This window comes from Oncorhynchus nerka, linkage group LG17 (assembly GCF_034236695.1).
Source record: "Oncorhynchus nerka isolate Pitt River linkage group LG17, Oner_Uvic_2.0, whole genome shotgun sequence".
Taxonomy (NCBI): domain Eukaryota; kingdom Metazoa; phylum Chordata; class Actinopteri; order Salmoniformes; family Salmonidae; genus Oncorhynchus; species Oncorhynchus nerka.
Window position 1 is genome coordinate 261,655 of NC_088412.1, and position 18,885 is coordinate 280,539.

An 18,885-nucleotide genomic window follows, 5' to 3' on the forward strand; every position below is an offset into this window, starting at 1 on the left:
TATCTATGCATAATCACTTTAACTCTTCCTACATGTGCATATTACCTCAATTACCTCGACTAACCGGTACCCCCGCACATTGACTCTGTCCCAGTACCCCCTGTATATAGCCTCCACATTGACTCTGTACCGATACTTCCTGTATATAGCCTCCACATTGACTCTGTACCGGTACCCCCCTGTATATAGCCTCCACATTGACTCTGTACCGGTACCCCCTGTATATAGCCTCCACATTGACTCTGTACCAGTACCCCCTGTATATAGCCTCCACATTGACTCTGTACCGGTACCCCCTGTATATAGCCTCCACATTGACTCTGTACTGGTACCCCCTGTATATATCCTCCACATTGACTCTGTACCATAACACCCTGTATATAGCCTCCACATTGACTCTGTACCATAACACCCTGTATATAGCCTCCACATTGACTCTGTACCGGTACCCCTGTATATAGCCTCCACATTGACTCTGTACTGGTACCCCTGTATATAGCCTCCACATTGACTCTGTACCATAACACCCTGTATATAGCCTCCACATTGACTCTGTACCGGTACCCCCTGTATATAGCCTCCACATTGACTCTGTACCGTAACACCCTGTATACAGCCTCCACATTGACTCTGTACCAGTACCCCCTGTATATAGCCTCCACATTGACTCTGTACCATAACACCCTGTATATAGCCTCCACATTGACTCTGTACCGGTACCCCCTGTATATAGCCTCCACATTGACTCTGTACCGTAATACCCTGTATATAGCCTCCACATTGACTCTGTACCGGTACCCCCTGTATATAGCCTCCACATTGACTCTGTACCGTAACACCCTGTATATAGCCTCCACATTGACTCTGTACCGGTACCCCTGTATATAGCCTCCACATTGACTCTGTACTGGTACCCCCTGTATATAGCCTCCACATTGACTCTGTACCGTAATACCCTGTATATAGCCTCCACATTGACTCTGTACTGGTACCCCCTGTATATAGCCTCCACATTGACTCTGTACCGTAATAACCTGTATATAGCCTCCACATTGACTCTGTACTGTAATAACCTGTATATAGCCTCCACATTGACTCTGTACTGTAATAACCTGTATATAGCCTCCACATTGACTCTGTACTGTAATAACCTGTATATAGCCTCCACATTGACTCTGTACTGTAATAACCTGTATATAGCCTCCACATTGACTCTGTACCGTAATAACCTGTATATAGCCTCCACATTGACTCTGTACTGTAATAACCTGTATATAGCCTCCACATTGACTCTGTACTGTAATAACCTGTATATAGCCTCCACATTGACTCTGTACTGTAATAACCTGTATATAGCCTCCACATTGACTCTGTACTGTAATAACCTGTATATAGCCTCCACATTGACTCTGTACTGTAATAACCTGTATATAGCCTCCACATTGACTCTGTACTGTAATAACCTGTATATAGCCTCCACATTGACTCTGTACTGTAATAACCTGTATATAGCCTAGTTATTGTTATTTTATTGTGTTTCTTTTTATTATTATTTTTACTTTTGTTTATTTAGTTTATTTCTTGAACTGGATTGTTGGTTAAGGGCTTGTAATTTAGCAGTTCACGGTAAGGTCTACCTACACCTGTTGTATTCAGCATTTCACTAAGGTCTACCTACACCTGTTGTATTCAGCATTTCACTAAGGTCTACCTACACCTGTTGTATTCAGCATTTCACTGTGAGGTCTACTACACCTGTTGTATTCAGCATTTCACTGTGAGGTCTACTACACCTGTTGTATTCAGCATTTCACGGTAAGGTCTACCTGTTGTATTCAGCATTTCACTGTGAGGTCTACCTACACCTGTTGTATTCAGCATTTCACTGTGAGGTCTACCTACACCTGTTGTATTCAGCATTTCACTGTGAGGTCTACTACACCTGTTGTATTCAGCATTTCACTGTGAGGTCTACTACACCTGTTGTATTCAGCATTTCACTGTGAGGTCTACTACACCTTTGTATTCAGCAGTTCACTGTGAGGTCTACCTAACCTGTTGTATTCAGCATTTCACATCTGACCTGTTGTACTTTCACGGTAACCTAACCTGTTGTATTCAGCATTTCACGGTCTACCTACACCTGTTGTATTCAGCATTTCACTGTGAGGTCTACTACACCTGTTGTATTCAGCATTTCAGCTACTACACCTGTTGTATTCAGCATTTCACGGTAAGGTCTACTACACCTGTTGTATTCAGCATTTCACTGTAAGGTCTACTACACCTGTTGTATTCAGAATTTCACTGTGAGGTCTACTACACCTGTTGTATTCAGAATTTCACGGTAAGGTCTACCTACACCTGTTGTATTCAGCATTTCACGGTAAGGTCTACCTATACCTGTTGTATTCAGCATTTCACGGTAAGGTCTACCTACACCTGTTGTATTCAGCATTTCACGGTAAGGTCTACTACACCTGCTGTATTCAGCATTTCACTAAGGTCTACCTACACCTGTTGTATTCAGCATTTCACTAAGGTCTACCTACACCTGTTGTATTCAGCATTTCACGGTAAGGTCTACCTGTTGTATTCAGCATTTCACTGTGAGGTCTACCTACACCTGTTGTATTCAGCATTTCACTGTGAGGTCTACCTACACCTGTTGTATTCAGCATTTCACTGTGAGGTCTACTACACCTGTTGTATTCAGCATTTCACTGTGAGGTCTACTACACCTGTTGTATTCAGCATTTCACTGTGAGGTCTACTACACCTGTTGTATTCAGCAGTTCACTGTGAGGTCTACCTACACCTGTTGTATTCAGCATTTCACGGTAAGGTCTACCTACACCTGTTGTATTCAGCATTTCACGGTAAGGTCTACCTACACCTGTTGTATTCAGCATTTCACTGTGAGGTCTACTACACCTGTTGTATTCAGCATTTCACGGTAAGGTCTACTACACCTGTTGTATTCAGCATTTCACGGTAAGGTCTACTACACCTGTTGTATTCAGCATTTCACTGTAAGGTCTACTACACCTGTTGTATTCAGAATTTCACTGTGAGGTCTACTACACCTGTTGTATTCAGAATTTCACGGTAAGGTCTACCTACACCTGTTGTATTCAGCATTTCACGGTAAGGTCTACCTACACCTGTTGTATTCAGCATTTCACGGTAAGGTCTACCTATACCTGTTGTATTCAGCATTTCACGGTAAGGTCTACCTACACCTGTTGTATTCAGCATTTCACGGTAAGGTCTACTACACCTGCTGTATTCAGCATTTCACTGTAAGGTCTACTACACCTGTTGTATTCATCATTTCACTGTGAGGTCTACTACACCTGTTGTATTCATCATTTCACTGTAAGGTCTACCTACACCTGTTGTATTCAGCATTTCACTGTAAGGTCTACCTACACCTGTTGTATTCAGCATTACACTGTGAGGTCTACTACACCTGTTGTATTCAGCATTTCACTGTGAGGTCTACCTACACCTGTTGGCTCATGTGACAAATAATAATGTTTGATTTTAATTGAAGAAACAGTCCATAGTAAACAGGCAGTAAATAACAACAACCCATAGTAAACAGGCAGTAAATAACAACAGCCCATAGTAAACAGGCAGTAAATAACAACAACCCATAGTAAACAGGCAGTAAATAACAACAGCCCATAGTAAACAGGCAGTAAATAACAACAGCCCATAGTAAACAGGCAGTAAATAACAACAACCCATAGTAAACAGGCAGTAAATAACAACAACCCATAGTAAACAGGCAGTAAATAACAACAACCCATAGTAAACAGGCAGTAAATAACAACAGTCCATGGTAAACAGGCAGTAAATAACAACAACCCATAGTAAACAGGCAGTAAATAACAGTCCATAGTAAACAGGCAGTAAATAACAACAACCCATAGTAAACAGGCAGTAAATAACAACAGTCCATAGTAAACAGGCAGTAAATAACAACAGTCCATAGTAAACAGGCAGTAAATAACAACAGCCCATAGTAAACAGGCAGTAAATAACAACAACCCATAGTAAACAGACAGTAAATAACAACAGCCCATAGTAAACAGGCAGTAAATAACAACAGCCCATAGTAAACAGGCAGTAAATAACAACAGTCCATAGTAAACAGGCAGTAAATAACAACAGCCCATAGTAAACAGGCAGTAAATAACAACAACCCATAGTAAACAGGCAGTAAATAACACCAACCCATAGTAAACAGGCAGTAAATAACACCAACCCATAGTAAACAGGCAGTAAATAACACCAACCCATAGTAAACAGGCAGTAAATAACAACAGTCCATAGTAAACAGGCAGTAAATAACAACAGTCCATAGTAAACAGGCAGTAAATAACAACAGTCCATAGTAAACAGGCAGTAAATAACAACAGCCCATAGTAAACAGGCAGTAAATAACAACAACCCATAGTAAACAGGCAGTAAATAACAACAACCCATAGTAAACAGGCAGTAAATAACAACAGTCCATAGTAAACAGGCAGTAAATAACAACAACCCATAGTAAACAGGCAGTAAATAACAACAACCCATAGTAAACAGGCAGTAAATAACAACAACCCATAGTAAACAGGCAGTAAATAACAACAGTCCATAGTAAACAGGCAGTAAATAACAACAGTCCATAGTAAACAGGCAGTAAATAACAACAGCCCATAGTAAACAGGCAGTAAATAACAACCCATAGTAAACACAAAGAAAAAATCAGCGACAGCCTGTCTGTCTGTCTGTTATAGCGGAGGTTAAGTTGAGTTTATGACAGAGGCCATTAGAGCCTCACAGAGCCGCCTGCTTGAGTTTATGACGAAGGCCTTTAGAGCCTCACTGAGCCGCCTGCTTGCATTAACACCGTCCTATACTATACATGCTTATTAGCATTGGGCTCCACGTTAATTAATTATCTTAGTTAATTAAGGACAACATGGTGGTTTAGTAAAGTGTGTGGTCTATATTTCATCCTCTATAATATAACATGACCTTCTTCTCTCTGTCGTATGTGGCATGCAATTAAGACAGCAGTTCACGTTGTAGCTAATACAGTGACAGAAGCTCTCACTACAGGCTAAACTGGGATTAGAAATCTAAACTAGGATTAGAAATAACATAAAATAGACAGTTAGAAATCTGAGTACAAAAGCAGCATCTGATACAAGTTGAGAAACAGAGACTCTTCGGGAACACATCAGCATGACACCTGTACAGGTGTGTGAGTTGGACAGGATACAAATATATTGTTATTGTAATCCCTCTCTAAACATTACTAGTCAGAGGCTGAGTAAAATAGGCTATACTGTACAACTCTAAACCGGTTTACATGTTAACTCATCATTTACTGCAGTAGAAAGCAAGAAACAAATTGGCAGTTGTAATAGTAGATGAGATGAGGATAGGATAAAGTAATCCTTCTCACCCCCCCCCCCCTTAAAAGACCTAGATGCACTATTGTAAAGTGGCTGTTCCACTGGATGTCATAAGGTGAAAGCACCAATTTGTAAGTCGCTCTGGATAAGAGCGTCTGCTAAATGACTTAAATGTAAATGTAATGAGGTTGGGAATTGACTGGCTAGGATAAAGAACTGACTGTCACGTTCTGACCTTAGTTCTTTTGTTATGTCTTTGTTTTAGTTTGGTCAGGGCGTGAGTTGGGGTGGGTTGTCTATGTTCCTTTTTCTATGATTTGGTATTTCTGTGTTTGGCCTAAGTATGGTTCTCAATCAGAGGCAGCTGTCAATCATTGTCCCTGATTGAGAACCATACTTAGGTAGCCTGGTTGTCCCTGATTGAGAACCATACTTAGGTAGCCTGGTTGTCCCTGATTGAGAAGCATACTTAGGTAGCCTGGTTGTCCCTGTTTGATTAGCATACTTAGGTAGCCTGGTTGTCCCTGATTGAGAAGCATACTTAGGTAGCCTGGTTGTCCCTGATTGAGAAGCATACTTAGGCAGCCTGGTTGTCCCTGATTGAGAAGCATACTTAGGTAGCCTGGTTGTCCCTGATTGAGAAGCATACTTAGGCAGCCTGGTTGTCCCTGATTGAGAAGCATACTTAGGTAGCCTGGTTGTCCCTGATTGAGAAGCATACTTAGGTAGCCTGGTTGTCCCTGATTGAGAAGCATACTTAGGTAGCCTGATTGTCCCTGATTGAGAAGCATACTTAGGCAGCCTGTTTTCACCCTTGAGTTGTGGGTGATTATACTTTCTGTTTAGTGTGTGTTGCACCTGACGGCGCTGTTTCGGTTGTGCTTTTGTGTTTCTTTGTTAGATGTTGTTCAGTTGAAATAAATAACATGAACACGTACCACGCTGCGCTTTGGTCCTCAACTTCTTCCATCGACAACCGTTACACTGACAGCAATAGAACTCAGTATAAAAGGTGTATAGATTCAATTAACATAGTGTAGGCTGCATTTACAAAGGCAGCCCAAATCTGATTATTTTTCCCAGTAATTGGTCTTTTGACCAATCAGATCAGCTATTTTGCCAATACTTCGGCAAAATATCAGAATTGGGCCTCCTGTGTCAACGCAGCCAAATAGATTGCAAACAGAAAATTAGGAATTCACTGCTTGTGTTTTAATATACGTGAATGTGTATCCACAATGCCAGAACAGGAAACCCTGTGCACTGTTGGGTAAACAGGGTGTCAGGGGGAGGGGAGGGGTGGATTTAAATTCCAAAGGGGTCTCCTAGCCCGTTTCCTAGTCAGACATTAGGTTTAGGTCTCCTAGCCCGTTTCCTAGTCAGACATTAGGGTTAGGTCTCCTAGCCTGTTTCCTAGTTTCCCAGTCAGACATTAGGGTTAGGTCTCCTAGCCCGTTTCCTAGTCAGACATTAGGGTTAGGTCTCCTAGCCCGTTTCCTAGTTTCCTAGTCAGACATTAGGGTTAGGTCTCCTAGCCCGTTTCTTAGTTTCACACAACTGTGCTAAAATCCATTTGATCAGTTTTATCTAGAAATTCTTTAGTAAGTAATACTTAAAAGCTACGTCTAGCTGTCTAATTTGAATTATTATTTTTAAATATGGGAGGAAATGGTGTTGCACATGTCACCATTAATATCAGCACTATGAGATGTGATGCAAAGTCCCTCTTTTTAACTCACCTGCAGATTCATTTTCTTTGTTCCTTCTTTGTTCCTTTTCCATACAATCCATTATGTCCAATTGCACCAAATAGTATATGAATAATGCAAGAGTTTAAATCCCAGCAGTTTTTAAAATGACATTCAGGAGCAAAGTGTTTTCAATTGTTTTTAATTCATAAAAAAAACATATTAATTGGAATATAAAATTAGAATGGAATATAGCTAATAACATTAAATAATATTGGAATATAACATTGAATAACAATAACTAATTAACTCAGTGTAACATTGATGTGGCAAATCTCTGACGCTCTGCTATTGCACAATTTTAATTCGTACATAGGTCACAAATAAAGCTCTCCCCAGTCAGATTGGTCCCCAGTCAGATTGGTCCCCAGTCAGATTGGTCCCCAGTCAGATTGGTCCCCAGTCAGATTGGTCCCCAGTCAGATTGGTCCCCAGTCAGATTGGTCCCCAGTCAGATTGGTCCCCAGTCAGATTGGTCCCCAGTCAGATTGGTCCCCAGTCAGATTGGTCCCCAGTCAGATTGGTCCCCAGTCAGATTGGTCCCCAGTCAGATTGGTCCCCAGTCAGATTGGAGCACAACTCATGAGCCCACCTCCTTCACTGCTCACACCTAATCCTGTCCACACCACCTGTGACTGAAAAGCTCTCTCGTAAAAACGTAGCTAGCTATCCAGCAATATGACATAAAATGCTGTGTAAAATATCCAAAGGGCTCTAAAGTAACATTAACTGAAAGGCTATCAGTCACTAGTGGAAACATTTACAACTACAGTTAAGTTGCCCCCAAACACACTCATCCAACATATTTCTACTTTACTCAAAAATGATCTACATTGTTCTCTCTAAACAAGTGGATTATTTATCTAAATGTTTTCCTACTTGTATATTTTTAAAAACTATTATATATCTAACTTCATTGGAATATATCTACAACTTTTTAAAACATACATTTTTGGGGGATTAATTTACCACAAAATAATTTGTTGAAACATCTCCAAAACGTGTTATGACCCAGAGGACAGTGGCAGCCAGGGAAAGTGTTGGGAAAATAATTTGGTGGCATCTTTTGGTCTTTATTTGTATTTTATTCCACCTTTATTTAACCAGGTAGGCCAGGTGAGATCAAGTTCCCTTTATTTAACCAGGTAGGCCAGTTGAGATCAAGTTCCCTTTATTTAACCAGGTAGGCCAGTTGAGATCAAGTTCCCTTTATTTAACCAGGTAGGCCAGTTGAGAACAAGTTCCCTTTATTTAACCAGGTAGGCCAGTTGAGAACAAGTTCCCTTTATTTAACCAGGTAGGCTAGTTGAGAACAAGTTCCCTTTATTTAACCAGGTAGGCTAGTTGAGAACAAGTTCCCTTTATTTAACCAGGTAGGCCAGTTGAGAACAAGTTCCCTTTATTTAACCAGGTAGGCCAGGTGAGAACAAGTTCCCTTTATTTAACCAGGTAGGCCAGTTGAGATCAAGTTCCCTTTATTTAACCAGGTAGGCCAGTTGAGATCAAGTTCCCTTTATTTAACCAGGTAGGCCAGTTGAGATCAAGTTCCCTTTATTTAACCAGGTAGGCCAGTTGAGAACAAGTTCCCTTTATTTAACCAGGTAGGCTAGTTGAGATCAAGTTCCCTTTATTTAACCAGGTAGGCTAGTTGAGATCAAGTTCCCTTTATTTAACCAGGTAGGCCAGTTGAGAACAAGTTCCCTTTATTTAACCAGGTAGGCCAGTTGAGAACAAGTTCCCTTTATTTAACCAGGTAGGCCAGTTGAGATCAAGTTCCCTTTATTTAACCAGGTAGGCTAGTTGAGAACAAGTTCCCTTTATTTAACCAGGTAGGCTAGTTGAGATCAAGTTCCCTTTATTTAACCAGGTAGGCCAGTTGAGATCAAGTTCCCTTTATTTAACCAGGTAGGCTAGTTGAGATCAAGTTCCCTTTATTAACCAGGTTGGCCAGTTGAGAACAAGTTCCCTTTATTTAACCAGGTAGGCTAGTTGAGATCAAGTTCCCTTTATTTAACCAGGTAGGCTAGTTGAGATCAAGTTCCCTTTATTTAACCAGGTAGGCCAGTTGAGAACAAGTTCCCTTTATTTAACCAGGTAGGCCAGTTGAGAACAAGTTCCCTTTATTTAACCAGGTAGGCCAGTTGAGATCAAGTTCCCTTTATTTAACCAGGTAGGCCAGTTGAGAACAAGTTCCCTTTATTTAACCAGGTAGGCCAGTTGAGATCAAGTTCCCTTTATTTAACCAGGTAGGCCAGTTGAGATCAAGTTCTCATTTACAACTGCGACCTGGCCAAGATAAAGCAAAACATTGCGACACAAACAACAACACAGAGTTACACATATGGAATAAACAAACGTACAGTCAATAATACAATAGAAAAAATATATATGTGCAGTGTGTTCCAATGTAGAAGAGTAATGGGGTAAGGCAATAAATAAGCCCTACAGGCAAAAATAATTACAATTTAGCATTAATACTGGAGTGATGGATGTGCAGATGATGATGTGCAAGTAGAGATACTGGAGTGCTAAAAAGCAAGAGGGTAAGTAACTCCAGTCATTGGCAGCAGAGAAGTGGAATGAAAGCCGGCCAAAGCAGGAATTGGCTTTGGGGGCGGGTGCTACAGGTGGGTGTTGCTATGGTGAACAGTGAGCTGAGCAGAGACTTATAGATTACCTGGAGCCAGTGGGTTTGGCAACGAGTATGAAGCGAGGGCCAGCCAATGAGAGCATACAGGTCGCAGTGGTGGGTGGTATATGGGGCTTTAGTAACAAAACGGATGGCACTGTGATAGACTGCATCCAATTTGCGGAGTAGAGTGTTGGAGGCTATTTTCTAAATTACATCACCGAAGTCAAGGATAGGTAGGATAGTCAGTTTTACGAGGGTATGTTTGGCAGCATGAGTGAAGGAGGCTTTGTTGCAAAATAGGAAGCTGATTCTAGATTTAATTTTGGACTGGAGATGTTTAATGTGAGTCTGGAAGGAGAGTTTACAGTCTAACCAGACACCTCGGTATTTGTAATTGACAGAACGTCCAGAGTAGTCATGCTAGTCGGGTGCGGGCAGCGATCGGTTGAAGAGCATACATTTAGTTTAACTTGCATTTAAAAGCAGTTGTATGGCATTGAAACTCATTTGGAGGTTTGTTAGCACAGTGTCCAAAGAAGGGCCAGGTGTATACAGAATGGTGTCATCTGTGTAGAGTGAATTACAGGTGGCTAGCTACCCCTTAGTACACCAAGATATACATGTACCACACTAGAACAGTTTGTATATAAATAGGAATATACACAATACATATGAAATACTTGTCTATTTGAGTCATTTAAATAGATTTAAAATGTTTAATAATCTACTTTGATTATTGCATTGTGAAAACATAGATATGCAGAGACACATAAATCCATCAAATGTATTTATAAAGCCCTTTTTACATCAGCTGATGTCACAAAGTGCTGTACAGAAACCCAGCATAAAACCCCAAACAGCAAGCAACGCAGGTGTAGAAGCACCGTGGCTGGGAATCCGGCCTCACACATCACGTTGATAGTGCTTCAAGGAGAGTTCACTTGTTATCTGCTTGACACCTAATCCATAATATCAGTGTTGTAAACAGATGGCTTACTAAATAGCCCTTAAAGTGAAACTTTAATTAACTGGTAGCAGTTATGTCAGTGCAAAACAATAAAACGTTATGAGATTCTAAAATGTCTTAAATGACAATTACGATAATTACGAGCTAGGCCTACTCTGTTTGTGATTGATATTTTGGGGAAGTTCTAAGCAAAATCTCAAGTTGTTATAACTAAGTATTAGCCTACGGTAGTTTCCTCTTCGCGTTAATGTTTTTCTTCTCTACGTGTCTATTAGTGTGTAGCTGAATGAATGAGGCCGGTTGTCTGTGCTGTGACTATGGCAGTACCTCCACGCATTCTAAGCACCCGCATTGTGATTCTCATTCAGCCGTTCCTTCGTTCTGTTCTCCTGTTCATTCTGTTATGACTGCTCCTGTGGGAGCGACATGAGGAAGATCCTCTCTCACTGTGGGTTCTGGTGTAGCCACACACTGTACACCGCGTTCTGTACTCTGATAGACACAGCAATATACCCGAGACACTGTACACCGCGTTCTGTACTCTGATAGACACAGCAATATACCCGAGACACTGTACACCGCGTTCTGTACTCTGATAGACACAGCAATATACCCGAGACACTGTACACAGCGTTCTGTACTCTGATAGACACAGCAATATACCCGAGACACTGTACACAGCGTTCTGTACTCTGATAGACACAGCAATATACCCGAGACACTGTACACCGCGTTCTGTACTCTGATAGACACAGCAATATACCCGAGACACTGTACACAGCGTTCTGTACTCTGATAGACACAGCAATATACCCGAGACACTGTACACCGCGTTCTGTACTCTGATAGACACAGCAATATACCCGAGACACTGTACACAGCGTTCTGTACTCTGATAGACACAGCAATATACCCGAGACACTGTACACAGCGTTCTGTACTCTGATAGACACAGCAATATACCCGAGACACTGTACACCGCGTTCTGTACTCTGATAGACACAGCAATATACCCGAGACACTGTACACCGCGTTCTGTACTCTGATAGACACAGCAATATACCTTGAAATTAAATAGGTATATTGGAACATGAATAGGCATTTGATATAATACTAGTAATAATAATTCATCTTATTTTATTATAATTAACCTGTCATTATGTTGTTTGTCTGGAAGTCTTTTTTTTAAATAAATAACTGCATGATAACAGTATTATACCAGTTGTTAACCATCACAGAATACACCAACCATTACAATAAAGTTTACACCATTTTAATGAGAAAATATTTCGATGACCATGTTTTTTAATTCAATGCAGATTATACACCTAGTTTAGGGTTGAGCATGCTGTCAGAAAAACACCTAGTTTAGGGTTGAGCATGCTGTCAGAAAAACACCTAGTTTAGGGTTGAGCATGCTGTCAGAAAAACACCTAGTTTAGGGTTGAGCATGCTGTCAGAAAAACACCTAGTTTAGGGTTGAGCATGCTGTCAGAAAAACACCTAGTTTAGGGTTGAGCATGCTGTCAGAAAAACACCTAGTTTAGGGTTGAGCATGCTGTCAGAAAAACACCTAGTTTAGGGTTGAGCATGCTGTCAGAAAAACACCCAGCTTAGGGTTGAGCATGCTGTCAGAAAAACACCTAGCTTAGGGTTGAGCATGCTGTCAGAAAAACACCGAGTTTAGGGTTGAGCATGCTGTCAGAAAAACACCTAGCTTAGGGTTGAGCATGCTGTCAGAAAAACACCTAGCTTAGGGTTGAGCATGCTGTCAGAAAAACACCTAGTTTAGGGTTGAGCATGCTGTCAGAAAAACACCTAGTTTAGGGTTGAGCATGCTGTCAGAAAAACACCTAGTTTAGGGTTGAGCATGCTGTCAGAAAAACACCTAGTTTAGGGTTGAGCATGCTGTCAGAAAAACACCTAGCTTAGGGTTGAGCATGCTGTCAGAAAAACACCTAGTTTAGGGTTGAGCGTGCTGTCAGAAAAACACCTAGCTTAGGGTTGAGCATGCTGTCAGAAAAACACCTAGTTTAGGGTTGAGCGTGCTGTCAGAAAAACACCTAGTTTAGGGTTGAGCGTGCTGTCAGAAAAACACCTAGTTTAGGGTTGAGCATGCTGTCAGAAAAACACCTAGCTTAGGGTTGAGCATGCTGTCAGAAAAACACCTAGTTTAGGGTTGAGCATGCTGTCAGAAAAACACCTAGTTTAGGGTTGAGCATGCTGTCCCATTAACAGAGAGAAATACATTTACGGCGTTTAATCCACTAGTCACCAGGGCTTTCAATTAATCGCTTCACAGAACAGCTTACAAGGGCGTTTTACAACATTGTCAATTCAACTTATTCGCAATTATTCACATTTATTCTTGCATTTAGCAAGGACCCTATAGTTCCCTTTAGCAAGGACCCTATAGTTCCCTTTAGCAAGGACCCTATAGTTCCCTTTAGCAAGGACCCTATAGTTCCCTTTAACAAGGACCCTATAGTTCCCTTTAACAAGGACCCTATAGTTCCCTTTAGCAAGGACCCTATAGTTCCCTTTAGCAAGGACCCTATAGTTCCCTTTAGCATGGACCCTATAGTTCCCTTTAGCAAGGACCCTATAGTTCCCTTTAGCAAGGACCCTATAGTTCCCTTTAACAAGGACCATATAGTTCCCTTTAACAAGGACCCTATAGTTCCCTTTAGCAAGGACCCTATAGTTCCCTTTAGCAAGGACCCTATAGTTCCCTTTAGCAAGGACCCTATAGTTCCCTTTAACAAGGACCCTATAGTTCCCTTTAGCAAGGACCCTATAGTTCCCTTTAACAAGGACCCTATAGTTCCCTTTAACAAGGACCCTATAGTTCCCTTTAACAAGGACCCTATAGTTCCCTTTAACAAGGACCCTATAGTTCCTTTAACAAGGACCCTATAGTTCCCTTTAGCAAGGACCCTATAGTTCCTTTAACAAGACCCTATAGTTCCCTTTAACAAGGACCCTATAGTTCCCTTTAACAAGGACCCTATAGTTCCTTTAACAAGGACCCTATAGTTCCCTTTAACAAGGACCCTATAGTTCCATTTAACAAGGACCCTATAGTTCCTTTAACAAGGACCCTATAGTTCCCTTTAACAAGGACCCTATAGTTCCTTTAACAAGGACCCTATAGTTCCCTTTAACAAGGACCCTATAGTTCCCTTTAACATGGACCCTATAGTTCCCTTTAACAAGGACCCTATAGTTCCCTTTAGCAAGGACCCTATAGTTCCCTTTAACAAGGACCCTATAGTTCCTTTAACAAGGACCCTATAGTTCCCTTTAGCAAGGACCCTATAGTTCCTTTAACAAGGACCCTATAGTTCCCTTTAACAAGGACCCTATAGTTCCCTTTAACAAGGACCCTATAGTTCCCTTTAACAAGGACCCTATAGTTCCCTTTAACAAGGACCCTATAGTTCCCTTTAGCAAGGACCCTATAGTTCCCTTTAGCAAGGACCCTATAGTTCCCTTTAGCAAGGACCCTATAGTTCCCTTTAGCAAGGACCCTATAGTTCCTTTAACAAGGACCCTATAGTTCCTTTAACAAGGACCCTATAGTTCCCTTTAACAAGGACCCTATAGTTCCCTTTAGCAAGGACCCTATAGTTCCCTTTAACAAGGACCCTATAGTTCCCTTTAACAAGGACCCTATAGTTCCATTTAGCAAGGACCCTATAGTTCCATTTAACAAGGACCCTATAGTTCCCTTTAGCAAGGACCCTATAGTTCCATTTAACAAGGACCCTATAGTTCCCTTTAGCAAGGACCCTATAGTTCCATTTAACAAGGACCCTATAGTTCCCTTTAGCAAGGACCCTATAGTTCCCTTTAACAAGGACCCTATAGTTCCCTTTAACAAGGACCCTATAGTTCCCTTTAACAAGGACCCTATAGTTCCCTTTAACAAGGACCCTATAGTTCCCTTTAACAAGGACCCTATAGTTCCCTTTAACAAGGACCCTATAGTTCCCTTTAACATGGACCCTATAGTTCCCTTTAGCAAGGACCCTATAGTTCCCTTTAGCAAGGACCCTATAGTTCCCTTTAACAAGGACCCTATAGTTCCCTATAGTTCCCTATAGTTCCCTTTAGCAAGGACCCTATAGTTCCCTTTAGCAAGGACCCTATAGTTCCCTTTAGCAAGGACCCTATAGTTCCCTTTAGCAAGGACCCTATAGTTCCCTTTAACAAGGACCCTATAGTTCCCTTTAACATGGACCCTATAGTTCCATTTAACAAGGACCCTATAGTTCCCTTTAGCAAGGACCCTATAGTTCCATTTAACAAGGACCCTATAGTTCCCTTTAGCAAGGACCCTATAGTTCCCTTTAACAAGGACCCTATAGTTCCCTTTAACAAGGACCCTATAGTTCCCTTTAGCAAGGACCCTATAGTTCCCTTTAACAAGGACCCTATAGTTCCCTTTAACATGGACCCTATAGTTCCATTTAACAAGGACCCTATAGTTCCCTTTAGCAAGGACCCTATAGTTCCATTTAACAAGGACCCTATAGTTCCCTTTAGCAAGGACCCTATAGTTCCCTTTAACAAGGACCCTATAGTTCCCTTTAACAAGGACCCTATAGTTCCCTTTAGCAAGGACCCTATAGTTCCCTTTAACAAGGACCCTATAGTTCCCTTTAACAAGGACCCTATAGTTCCCTTTAACATGGACCCTATAGTTCCATTTAACAAGGACCCTATAGTTCCCTTTAACAAGGACCCTATAGTTCCCTTTAACATGGACCCTATAGTTCCCTTTAGCAAGGACCCTATAGTTCCCTTTAACAAGGACCCTATAGTTCCCTTTAGCATGGACCCTATAGTTCCCTTTAGCAAGGACCCTATAGTTCCCTTTTAGCAAGGACCCTATAGTTCCCTTTAACAAGGACCCTATAGTTCCCTTTAGCAAGGACCCTATAGTTCCCTTTAGCAAGGACCCTATAGTTCCCTTTAACAAGGACCCTATAGTTCCCTTTTAACAAGGACCCTATAGTTCCCTTTAGCAAGGACCCTATAGTTCCCTTTAGCAAGGACCCTATAGTTCCTTTAGCAAGGACCCTATAGTTCCCTTTAACAAGGACCCTATAGTTCCCTTTAACAAGGACCCTATAGTTCCCTTTAACAAGGACCCTATAGTTCCCTTTAACAAGGACCCTATAGTTCCCTTTAACAAGGACCCTATAGTTCCCTTTAGCAAGGACCCCCTTTAGCAAGGACCCTATAGTTCCCTTTAGCAAGGACCCTATAGTTCCCTTTAACAAGGACCCTATAGTTCCCTTTAACAAGGACCCTATAGTTCCCTTTAACAAGGACCCTATAGTTCCCTTTAACAAGGACCCTATAGTTCCCTTTAGCAAGGACCCTATAGTTCCCTTTAGCAAGGACCCTATAGTTCCCTTTAGCAAGGACCCTATAGTTCCCTTTAGCAAGGACCCTATAGTTCCCTTTAGCAAGGACCCTATAGTTCCCTTTAACAAGGACCCTATAGTTCCCTTTAACAAGGACCCTATAGTTCCCTTTAACAAGGACCCTATAGTTCCCTTTAGCAAGGACCCTATAGTTCCTTTAGCAAGGACCCTATAGTTCCCTTTAACAAGGACCCTATAGTTCCTTTAACAAGGACCCTATAGTTCCCTTTAACAAGGACCCTATAGTTCCTTTAACAACTTATAGTTCCCTTTAACAAGGACCCTATAGTTCCCTTTAGCAAGGACCCTATAGTTCCCTTTAGCAAGGACCCTATAGTTCCCTTTAGCAAGGACCCTATAGTTCCCTTTAGCAAGGACCCTATAGTTCCCTTTAACAAGACTATTTTTTAAGATTGAAAAAAAAGTGTCATAATTCTGTCCGTTTGTTTTTACAGAGATGATTAAAACAAATCCAATACATATTTGTTATTCCCACATTAAACCACCAATCCACTATCAAAAATAACAAATCGGTTAAAAACATTAGATCAATTCAGGAGGTTCGTCTGCTTGACACACATTGACATTCTAATCACGTGTTTGTTGTCGTCAGATATGTCATTGTCTAACGAGTCAGGTTGTAGTTCAGGGGGTGCTTTGCATTGTTCAGTTATAATCACTATAACTAACTTCGAGATCCTTGATAATAACTGCAATAATGTAGTAAAAAAAAGTGTGACATGACCTACCTAATGTAACCATAGTTTGTCAGGTGCAATTAAAGTATTGGAAGCCCAGATACAAATGGAATAATGGTTTTAAAGAAAAGTAACTTTCTCTCTCTCATTCTTCTGACTGAGCCTCTGTTTGCAGTGCCTCACTCCTTTACAACTCGGACAAAACTGTAAACACAGATCCTTTATAAGCTGAAGAGCAATATTTCACTATAACTCTGTTTGAACCCATGTTATAAGACAATGCGCATTCAAAGCAAATACACAATGTACGTAGGCTCTACACTGCTACACGGGACTATATTGTCTTGATCGTAGTGATTCTCGGCGCAAGATGTCAGCAGCAAGAGTCAAAATAAACTGAGGATTTGGTCTGAGCCTGCTGGTCTCATTCATATAGGGTTCAGTATAGCTCTGTTGGTCAATGCACCACCACGGACTGCACTGTGGGGTTGGTGTGAGTCTCCCCGGGAGTGGAGGGGCTGCTTCTGCTGGTGGCTGCCTGCGGGGAAGTGGGGCTCAGAGACTGGTAAGAGTTGGAGAGGAAGGCGGGGATGTGGGGCGTCAGCCCCCCGGGAGAGACACCGGGGTAGGGGTGGGTTTGATGGGCACTGGGATGGCCGGTAGGGTCTGTCCTCCGTGACACACTGATTTAAGGGGCATGCTGAAGTCACCGCGCATAGAGATAGGAGAAACAGAGTCCACCATAGTGTTGTACACGTGAGGCCAGGCCGCAGTCAGCTGGTTCTGCATCGGGTAGCCTGCAGACATGGACTGACTCCCGGGCACCTTAAACTCTCTGGCGATGATGTTCTCTATAGCAAATGGGTGTTTAAAAGTTGATGGCTGCGACACTCCCAAGTTATAGCTGGAGATCTGAGGGGAGTGTGTGCCGGTGGCAGTCAGGGCACTAAGCCTGAGCTTAGCCTGCTGTTGGAGGTAATGGGCCGCGTCAGACAGCTTGGACTGAACCAGGTGCTCCTGCGCCGCCATGATCATCATCACCTTGAAGCGTTTTCGGCGCCGCAAGAAACTCCCGTTCTCGAACATGTCCCCGCAGCTGGGGTGCAGAGCCCAGAAGCTACCCTTCCCGGGCTGGTCCGGGCGCCGCGGGATCTTGATGAAACAGTCGTTGAAGGACAGGTTGTGCCGTAAGGAGTTCTGCCACCGCTGGGTGTTCTCTCTGTAGTAAGGGAACCTGTCCATGATGAACTTGTAGATCTCGCTGAGAGGGAGCATCTTCTCCGGGCAGGACTGGATGGCCATGGCGGTGAGGGAGATGTAGGAATAGGGAGGTTTCTGGTCGCTGTACGTGTTCCTCCCTGGTCGGGGCATCCTGACAGTGTTCTTTCACCACACTTCAAATAACTCGTTCCGCTTAGTTTGGCTCGGTGGTGAACACTTCTCAGCACTCTGCATGAAAATAAATATTATGCATGTATAAAATCACAATTTAAAAAAGTTTAACGTTTGAAAGTTGCGGTATATCGATCCATTCTCCAGAACTCTGTGCTGCAGCTCTCTCTTCCTGGGAATGTCAGCCTGGTTGTCTTGGCCGAGCTGTGGTCTTGACTTTAGTAAAGTGGCAGTCCACTTTTCTCTCCGTGAAAGCTAAATGGAACGGATCTCATCTCCCCTTCTCATCCCGTCCCGATGAGCTAAGTAGCAGCAATACTTCCATGTCCTCCTCTCACTGCCGTGTGATAGTATGTTGTGGTGCTGTGGGATAGTGGGTTGTGGTTATAGCAGCTGGACAGCCCCCCCCCCCAGAGCAGCTCCACTAATGTGTCACCTCATATCACATGACAGTCACTCAGGGAGGAGGGGGATAAATGCATAATCTGTTTTCATTGACACCTACTGTATTTACATGGACACCTTGGGCCAATATAAATCTTTTCCATCTGAAGACAGTACAAAGGGGAAAAGGTCTCGGGACCCTGAATTGAACCGCG

At 42.2% G+C, this 18,885-nt stretch overlaps 1 pseudogene; it reads right to left on the reverse strand.

Annotated features, from left to right (window-relative positions):
• Positions 1–17,351: 17,351 nt before the first annotated feature.
• On the reverse strand, positions 17,352–18,265 carry LOC115120897 (forkhead box protein B1-like; annotated as a pseudogene).
• Between the last annotated feature and the right edge of the window lie 620 nt (positions 18,266–18,885).